We start from the raw sequence: 10,347 nt of genomic DNA, 5'->3' as shown, positions 1-10,347 counted from the left end.
AGCCTTGTCTTAAAGACCCCCAGGGTAGGAGCCAGCACCACTTCTCTTGGAAGTTGGTTCCAGGTCCTAGCCGCCCTGACCGTGAAGTAGCGCCTCCTGATATCTAGCCTAAATCTACCCTCTGCCAGCTTGTGACCGTTACTCCTAGTCACTCCCGGTAGTGCTCGGGGGAAAAGGGACCTACCCCAATGCCTGCTGATCCCCTTGGACTAGTTTGTAAACGGCCACTAGATCCCCCCTAAGCCTTCTCTTGTGGAGGCTGAACAGGTTCAGGTCCCGTAGCCTCTCCTCATAAGGCCTGCCCTGCTGCCCCCTGATCATGCAAGTGGCCCTCCTCTGGACCCTCTCCATGTTGTCCACATCCCTCTTGAAGTGCGGTGCCCAGAACTGGACACAGTACTCCAGATGGGGCCTGACCAGTGTCACATAGAGGGGGAGGATCACCTCCTTGGACCTGCTTGAGATGCATCTGTGGATGCATGACAAGGTACGGTTGGCCTTCCTGACTGCATCCCCACACTGCCGGCCCACGTTCATCTTGGCATCAACGATGACTCCAAGATCCTTTTCTGCCTCTGTACTGAAGAAATCAAACTTTCTATGAAATAAAAACCAATCTACAACAAAATAAAGAAAAGAAACACCTGACTGTCAAGGATCAATAATAATCTCACAACCATCTCTTTATATACTAAGCTCTGCCTTCTTAAAAACGGCCTTCCTTTTCAAGCTGGGCCTGTCTTCTCTAAGTAACTGTGCAACTGTCTGTTTTGTGTAGATGCTCCCTTTCTTCCTGCATGTTTTGACAAGTAGTGTAAGAAATATAACAGTCTATCATCGTTATGCTTCAAAGCTAACACCAGTTGGATTGGATGGAGGCAGTTCCCATTGCTAAAAATTACTCGTTTTGTCTATCTTTTTCCATAGACTTGAGCAGACACCATTGTACTAGTTTTGTATTTTGGCCACAACCTGAATTTCATCTTTAATCTCCCTCTATAAGGGTGCAAAGTTATTGCAGTAAGGAATATCTGGTGAACAAAGGGTCTGGGTTTTTTTACATATATGAAAATGAGCCACTTCCCTCTGGGCTTTTTTTGTCCATTCTCTCAACACTTCAGATATTCAGTTAAGGAAAATATATTATGGTAATGTAAAGCATCTTGGCCTATTTACCAAGGAATGAGCCCAGAATTTCTAGAACTGCAAGCGTGAACTGGTAGATCTGCAAGCTGAAGAACTAAAGCTCTGAAGAAGGTGCCTGTAATAAGCCCATCTTTTCTGTGACCTGGCACAGGTGTGAGGGGTGGGGAGAATGGGTTGGGGGGTATACCACACTCTCACTGATAAGTTACAGTAGTACCTACAGACTGCAATTGAGTTGTTCCCCTCTGCAGAAAGTTTTATATGAAGACATACTGAATTATACATATCCTGCTCTAGAAAGATTGAAACCTAAAGTCTTCCTCTATAAAACTTCATCTGTTTTTCCTTCTGCTCTCCTGATTCTCTTGATTTTGATATTTCTCTCTCTCCTTTCCTACCCCAGATTCCCCATTTTCTACCTTTGGTTTCTCTCTCCTCTGCTTGAAGTGCCCCAGCATGGTATAAATCCTTGTTCAACCTTAGTGATAAAATGCCTAAGGGCATTGAATGGCATTTGACTTAGAAAACAATTGACTCACCTGGGATGGACTGGTTATGGCAAGTTATTTAATTCACTGATTGAACTGTCAATTAAATGAAATAGGGAATATAAGATGAGTGAGTAGAAGGGGGATTTGTGGATGAGTTGGAAAGGTATCAAGAAACATGGGATATGGATCCAGAGAACAATGCTGCTGCCCAGGGCACCGTGCTGGCCAAGGTACATGAGATGACAATGAGCGCACAGCAGTATAGGCTTGGTATTGGATGCCACCCTGCTGCTGGGCACTACTGGTGAGCTCAGACTCATGGGAGCAGCTCATGCTTGGAAGCTGGGACAACAAGCAGCAGCAGCAGAACTTTAGGTCATCGTATGGCACATTCATGGACCTTTGCTCTAAGCTGCATTACCTGTTTCAGAGCCAGGACATCATGCTTTGGTGCCCTGTGTCCATTGAGAATGTGTGGTCATGCTGATTTGGATGTTAGCAAAAACAGAAAGCTTCCATTGCATGGCCAGCCCATTCCATGTAGGACAGAAGATGATGTTGATGGCCATGCACAAAGTATTTGATGTCATGCTGCAGGAGATGGGGTCTCAGTTCATCTGGCTTTGAGAGCTGCAAGAGGTAACTGTTGGGTTCAAGCAGCCAGACTTCCCAAACTGTGTGGGCTGTACAGAACCCACATACCCATTCTGTACCTCCCTCACCTCACTGAGGGGTTATTTTCAGTTATACTCTAAGTAATCATGCACAACTGGAGATGCTTCATGAACATCAGCATGATCAGGATGGAGACATATTCAAGGCCTCTATTTTCCTAATGATAATGGAATGTGGGAAGTTCAGCTCCAGTGCCCCACTTGGGTGGGCTGACCATTTCTCCATTCCCCCCGCCCCCCCAGTTTCTGCACCCCAATCATTAGGGACCTGGCTTGCCCACCCCTTCCCTGGCTCATAAAGCAGTACACTGGAAAAAGAGTGTGGATCCTGCATTCATTTCCACTGAAAAGCTGACATTTGTACAGACAGTAGTGCATTGCAGCAGACCTTGACATAGTTGCAAATTTTTAAGATGGTGAGAGGATAAACACAACTTGCCTCTCTGCCCAGGCATTTGCATGAGATAGCAAGACTGGCACAGAGCATCATCATGGTAAGTGCCCTTTCAGCTACCTTCTCTCTGCTGCCTGCTGCCCATCCCCCTTCCATCCCCAGTAAAAGAAGCTGCTTCCACCCCAATAACTTCTCTGTTCTTGTCGTGTCTAAAGACACCACTTTCTTTCCCTGGCAAGAGTGTTCTGAAAGCACAGAGTGCACCTCTTTGAGTTTGCAAGTGGCGACCCCACAAGATGTGCCTTTCTGCTTCTACAAGCTATTGTGCCACCGCTTGTCCTGGAAGCATGGAAGGGAAGCCATTTGTTTTGACAGGCTCTCCGCTAAGGATGGCAAGCCCATGGAATGTGTGTGATGCATAGAGCACTTCCTATGCCTGCACCACAGCTTCCTAGCTATGGCAGACTACCTGGTACTGAAAGGAACGGTTGATAACATCCTGCACTAGGAGCTCACTCTCCTGACCCACAGAGCGGCATCCATGTAAACTCCCCACTGTGAAATCATGCTCTGTCCCAAATGACCCATAGCTGTGAAGGCACCTGCCTGAATTGGCTGTGCCCTTCATCCCTGTGGTGAGGAAGGTGGCTACCACCCTAAAAGATGACAGTGTTCCCTGCCTCCAAACCCCTCATTGGGCTACCACAGACCATGCAGACTGGCCAAGACTGTTTGTCGTCAGCACGAATGAAGGCCCTCTTATGTGCATTTATGTTTGTTTATGCACAGAGAAGGTGGGTGAAGCCCAGACCTCTCCAATCTTCTCATGCCAGGATTGGACCATGGGTGACCGCTGAAGCTACAGGTCCCATCAAGCTGCCTGGTTATGGGATAGCCAATGGGGCACGGTAAATGTGGCCAGCAGCATGGGAAAGTTTCAGTTAATATACTGAAAGTTCACTTCCAGTAACTGCACTGAAGTGAACTTTCTTACAGCTTTCAGCTGGTTTTGGGTGAAAGGTGCAGCCCTCTTAGGGGCAGACAGCATGTCCAGTCCCCAGCCCAGGCAGGGCTGCGATCAGATCAGCATCACCCATCACTAGGCAGCTTCATAGGGAGTAAACTGCATGTAGCTGCTCCTGGGGGGGCAGTTGCTAGCAGGGGGCAAGGTGGGTGTACCTGGTTTTTTACATGAGCCAGTTAATTCTTGAATATGCCATTGGGTACCCTGAGTACTCATCTACTCGTACACAATATCCACAACCCAAGCATGGGTGTGATACTAATTCACACTTCAGCATTGTGAAATCCCTAATTTTGGAATTTAAAAAAAGTAATCCAAAATCCATTTTTCCATGATTAAAATGAAACACCACTTATATATATTTTGGGTTACTTTTTTTAAATTCCAAAATTAGGTCCTAAGGGTAACATGTAACAAAGCCCTTAAAATGAATAGGTAACATCAAGGCTGCTCTTTCAGCTGTGTTCTATTGTTAATAAAAGTATATCTGGTTATTAAACTCAGCTAAAGTCTCTGAATATATAGAGGTGCAATAGCCAAAGCGCGCGCACGCACACACACACACTAGCCAAATGCCTGTCAAGAATGATGCGGGGGGCGGGATTGGGCAGGGACAGAGCCCTGTGTCTGCCCTCCCATGTCTGAGCCTGCTCCCCCCTTCTCTCCTGCTGCTTGGAGTCTGGGCCTGCTCCCCACTTCCCCGCCATGGCAGCCGGGGGTGAGGAGCGGGCTCAGTATCATCACGGGGGGGGGCGTGAGGGAGAAGCAGGTCCAAGGGTGGGGAGAAGCCAGCCAGTCTGCTGCAGAGGCAGGGGAATGGGAGGAGAGAGCATGGAGTCAACATGGGGGAGGGGGGATGGGGAGGAGTGGGTCTGGGCCTGAGGTGGGGAAGAGGCCCCCACTTCTCATCTGGCACCATTTCTCCTGCTCCCCACCCCCCACTGCACCACATCCGGGCCCATTTTCCCCCTCCTCAGCCTCCTGCAGCCTCAGGCAGGTGGGGGGAGGTGGAAGCCAGTGCCGCTGGCCTGGCCCTCCCCGCCTCCCTATGCCACCCCCTCTGTCGCTGCCACCTGAGGGCTGCTTTGGGGCTGGGCCACCATCATGGCGGGGGGCATCACACGTGGGGACTGAGCCCTGTGTCTAGCCCCAATCCCACTTGTCCTCTGATTGGAAGGAATGAGCCCACTTCCCCCACCCTCCCCAGCCACCGCTTCAGGGCCAGCCCACTCTCTCCACCCTTCTCCATCACCTGCGGGCTGCTGCACCACCCCTCCCATGTGTCCCCACTGTCATGGCAGCGCTCCACCACGCAGTTTCCTGTCCCAATGCTCTTGGAGCACTCTGATTGGCTGTTTCAGTTAACCAATCAGAGTGCGAATAAAGTGTTATGGGCAGACTGTGATGACCAGAAGGCAGACAGACAGACAGACTAAGGCTTTTATACTAATAGAATATATTTTAAAAGCCTTTCAAAAACTTTTCCTTTCATGAAGGAAATCAATTTTTTTTAATAAGAATGGGTCCAGGTGAGTGTATTTATAGTCTATTCGTACACAATCTTACTGAAATATGAGCTTTTCATTTTAACAAGTTTGTTTCCAACCTGTCTCTACACTGTGCATAGCAAAATAAAAGAAGAACCTTAAAAGGCAGTTGCTTTTGTGTAAGGTGTCTCAGCAGGGAGTTTTTAAGGAGTAAGAGACTGCACATGAGAATTTATGTTAACAGTTTCCAGACAACTCTTTATTCCCAAATGTTACTGCTCAAACATTCCAACACGCAGGTGGCAGGGCAAAGTGCTAGAGCTTCCTGCTTGCAGATGCTTTCCCTTTGAGATCACTTGAGGGCCAGTCATCTAAGTATCTGGAAAATGTGTCCTTACTGGTTTGCAATAAAATGCACATTGAAATCAAGTGGATGCTCATGCAATAAAGTGGAAGCTTCAATTAGTTGCTCAGATGGCTGGGATGAGCCATGGAGTTTGTGCATATTTTAAAACCATATGAGAAAATGCAACATGCAGCATAACAGCAATGCCACCCACAAAATATTCAGGATCAGGATTAGTTCTAAAGTTAGTGTATTCTCCCAACCTGATGCTCCTGGGAAGTTTTCCGTGTACTGAATTTTGGATTGGGTTACTGTATTCCTGGAAAAAGTAATTTAGCTCCATCATGGTTTCCATTTAAAAAGAAAAGTCTGTGAGGCAAAAGGAAAGCAAAAGCTTTCTGTAAAGCCATTTGCCATCCGTTGAATGATAAAATTCCTACTTGTACCCCCAACTCCCGATTCCCAAACCCTGAATCGCAGAATAGAGCTTCTCATTTTGTATTGACAAGAAGAGTTTAATTTTAATATATAAGAGTTCATTAGAGCAGGTCCTAAAGATGTGTAAGCTGGCAGCTGACTGCTTAGGGTAGATTTTTTTCCCTGTAACATGGTTCTCTGAGTGAGTTTATCATGTACCACTGACTATGTCATTGACATTCACTTTGAGCAAAAAGAACAATTTTGATAATGTCTGCATTCACTTTGACATATGTCAACACAGCTTTCTTAGCAGCAAAAGCATCAGAGCTGGGAATGGCAGGAAGAAAATGGAAAAGAGTCTAAGAGATGAATTTAGGCCATAAGGTGAGATGGTGGGTGGATATAGCAAGAGCCTCATTACACGAAGGATTGAGGGTGTGGTAAGCACCCCAGATGCTCAGATTCTATATCAAGATGCACCAAAAGAAAACTAACCAAATAGTAGGAAAAAGGGAATTAAAGAATCATGGCCCCTCTTTACACCAGTGATTGACAAAACTTCCTTGGAATATCAGTGTGGTACTTTGGGTGTCAGAACAGTCTTGGTTTAAAATAACTTCCCTGTATGAATTTAGCTTACCCAATTTAAACAACAATGCTGTAGGAAAATGTTATGCTGAAACAAGTGTCACACACAGATTTGCATCAACACCACAAAATAATTTCATTGATTTTGTTACTTTGGTCCAAGTTTACATACAGACAGAGTTGTAGCTCAGGTCAGGGGTGGATCCAAAGGAGGTGCAAAGGTGCAGCTGCAGGTCCCCCCTCCCACCCTCCTTTGGACTAGGCCACACGGAAGGAGTCTCTGGGAATTTTTTTTTAAATCCCCAAGGCAGGTAAGAATCCCTGCCTCTTCCTCCATGCTCAGAGGAACTTCCCCTCCCCACTCTCAGGGCGGGCCCATCCTATCCTGTGACGCCACCCTCCTGCCGCCAGTGCCACGGGCTTCACATCCAGCCTCTTGCCACCCCTCCTCCCCACCCCAACTGCTGCTGCTGCTGACTTCTTCAGCCATTCATCACCCTCCCCTGCCCCCCCACCAACACCAGCATTTTTGCATGAAGGGGCCCCAACGCTATATCTTGAAAGGGGCCCCAAAAAATTATGGGCCAGCCCTGCCCACTGTACCCCTCTCCTCCCCACCTTGCCCACCTGCCTCTGCTGCTTTCTGTGCTGTAGCAATGGATGAAGTAAGCTTCAGAGACTCCTGCCTGCTCCAACAGTCTCAGTTGGGACAGTGGCAGCAGCAGCAATGGGTGAGAGGCTCCTAATCCAGGAACCCACCCTCTGCCCGTCACTGCTGCAGCCATTGCTGTCACTGTCCCAGCTGAGCCCTGGCCCCAGACAGCAGTGAAAGCAGCAGTGATGTCCAGGGGAAAGGGGAAACATGTCTCTGAGCATGAAGGGGAGTGGGGATACTTAGCTGCTTTGGGGACTTTAAAAAGTCCTCAGAGCCTCCTATGACACAGTTTACCCACACTGGTTGGAGCGATGTGGGGGAAGAAGCTGGGAGTGGAGGCGCAGCCAGCCCTTCAGTTCAAGTTGCTGCTCCTGCATTCCCCTTTGCCAAGTCCTGGATCTGCCCCTGGTTCACATTTCAAAAGCAAAAGCCACAACACTTTTGTGGATTCTTTTTAGACAAGCAAAGTCAAGCAAAAGACAAAAGCACACTTCACAAAAAATGCACTGGTTTTTCCACTGTTAGAACCTCAGTCAACAGCAACACAATCATATCACTGAGGGTGGAAGATTTTACCTGTAATGATGCTCTACGTGATCTTAGCGTGTAACACTGAATATGTTATCCATATTTGCTTTGGGGAAAAGAACAATTCTTATAGTGCCTGCAGTGTATTTGACTTTCATCTTCACTGTTCATCACTGCTCAGTCCTCTGCACTGCAGTGGCTGTTCCTGTAAACAGAGCATGTGTCGCTTGGCATAGCAGTATGTTATTTACAACAGCAACAACAAAGTACTAATTTAAATCAAGTATTCAGAGTGAGAATAGTAAAAAAAAAAAAAAAATTGTAGTGTTTCCTGGGATCTCAAGGTACCCCCATATACCCACATAGGAAAACCCAGTAAAAGTGGGACATATGGTCATGCCAAGTATACCAAAGCTCTAGTATAATATCAACAATGTACAGACATTTAGGGCACCCATACAAGTGCTCTGAAATGTTCTGATTAAAACACATTGGAACAGACTTGATTAATCAGAATGTGCTGCAGCTTCTAGTGTATTCAGCATCCCAGCATTTCAAAATGGCAGCAGGAACACTTTAATTTAAGCTCATCAGACAAGCTTTAGTTAAAGCACTCCTGCTGCCATTTTGAAACATGTGATGCTGAATACACAAAATGCTGTGGGGGTTTTAGTTAGTGTGGCTCTTGGGAGCTGTTCTAATTAAAATTTCCTCCCACCTGCACCCTGGAGCACATGTACAAACACCCATGAGGTGCAGAGACGCTAGCTTTTCTGCTCATATTTGAAGAAGTCCCATTGTAAGAAAGCCCCATATGGGCCAATAAAGAAATCTTTGAAAACATTATTTCATAGCCTTTTCCAAACTGCAACATCATGTTATAACAGCAGATCATTCTGAGGGACCCCCTTCCCATCAGACTTTAAAGGAGATGGTAGTGGTTGTGGTTACCTCTCTGCCCCCAGCTTTGTTCAAGTCCTGTTGGTATTATGACCCTTAGGTTGAAAGAAACTAATTTCAGAAAAGGACCTTTTATTTCCACGTAAGGAAATAACTTGTTCCTTAAATTTTAATCTTCTTGCTTATGCACAAATCAGAGCTTAAGGAGACCTTCCAAACAAAACTCTATTGGACTTTGGAAAAGTCTCCTACGAAAATGTGTGAAGTCTAACTGCTTTAGTAGTTTTAAAATTAGACTGAAAAGATCTTCACAACATTCTGCTTTGGCAAAGGGATGAACAACATAACATTAAGTTAGCAGTAGGTTTTTTCCATCTGTAATTTCTATGGTCTTTAGGAACCCCCTGGACAGGTTGAACCGTTGAAATCTTTCTCCTCCAAGTCTCATTTAATTTAAAATTAGAAATAAAAAGTGGTAGATGTCAAGTGATGTTTTGATAGAAGCCCTAAGAGATAAAAATGGAATCTTATGCAAAGGAAGAAGCAGACGTAGTCTTCAAGGGTAACAGCAATTTTTTTGCCATTTGGGTAGCAACTTGTCTCAGGGCCTTTATATTGTAATGTTTCTTTCTCTGTACTATCAGTGAGGGAATAGTAGATTGCTTTGCAGGAAAGTTAGTTCTAATTGCAACATACATTCTCTTTCTTTCTCTGTAAAAACTGTTTCCTGACTTCTTAGACAATGCAGGGAGACAGTAGCAGGGTTTTCATGGTTACTGTTACATAAAAATTATCTGATTCCTAAATCCATAAGACAGGGTTTTTATTTATTTAATCAAAGGCATGCATGTACATAAACATGTAAATGCCAGTAACATCTAATGAAATACAGTATGTAGGCATGGTGGTGAGGGTGGTATAAACCACAAAAGACTGATATAATACACAGGCATTCTTAAGGTGTGTCTATATTTTGGTGGGGGGCAATAACTGGTATTTTAGTAATTGTATTAAAAATTACAGTTTCTGCAATCTTTTCTGCTTTAAGAAACATGGCTTAAAGATATATTAAGAGATCCTTGGAATATTTTGGCAGTACATTTCTTCTGGAACAGCTGGATGCTGTTAATAGGTGTATACATGCTGCCAGAGCAAGCAAATTTGTAATCCCTCTCATGCTTACAGTATGAACTGCTGTTGTAATATGGGCCCAGAGCACATAATCATAGAGTACTTTCTTGTTGTCTTGAAAGTATTTTTTCCCTTTGCCTAGTTGTGCTTTTGGGAGATGCTAAATCAATTTTGTACTTCTAGTTCATGCTTTGCTTTAATTATAATATATGCTGTTGAGGAGGACAAGGAGAAGAGAAAATTCAGGAATCTGTACAATAGCCTTTTTGTAAATTATAAAACATGTACGGATCTACTGTTTCTGCTTTGCTTTTGAGGGCACTGTTTGAAATGCTGACTCATCCCCCTTATTACTGTTATGAAGATATGGAAAAAGCTGAACACACAGAATTATCTGATACACCAAGTGGTAGACTGGCAGTCAGGGAAATTATTATATTTAATAGTGGTTCACAGAAGAAATAAATCACTCTTTGTAAACAGAAATCAAGTTAATCAAAACCAGTTTTCTTCAAGGTATCTGTGGATTTCTTGGGTCAGCTCACAGAGGTAGTGAAGGCTAA

This window comes from Gavialis gangeticus, unplaced genomic scaffold (assembly GCF_001723915.1).
Source record: "Gavialis gangeticus isolate Ggan-Ray unplaced genomic scaffold, GavGan_comp1, whole genome shotgun sequence".
In the NCBI taxonomy this organism is placed as follows: domain Eukaryota; kingdom Metazoa; phylum Chordata; order Crocodylia; family Gavialidae; genus Gavialis; species Gavialis gangeticus.
This window is presented reverse-complemented; position numbering follows the sequence as displayed.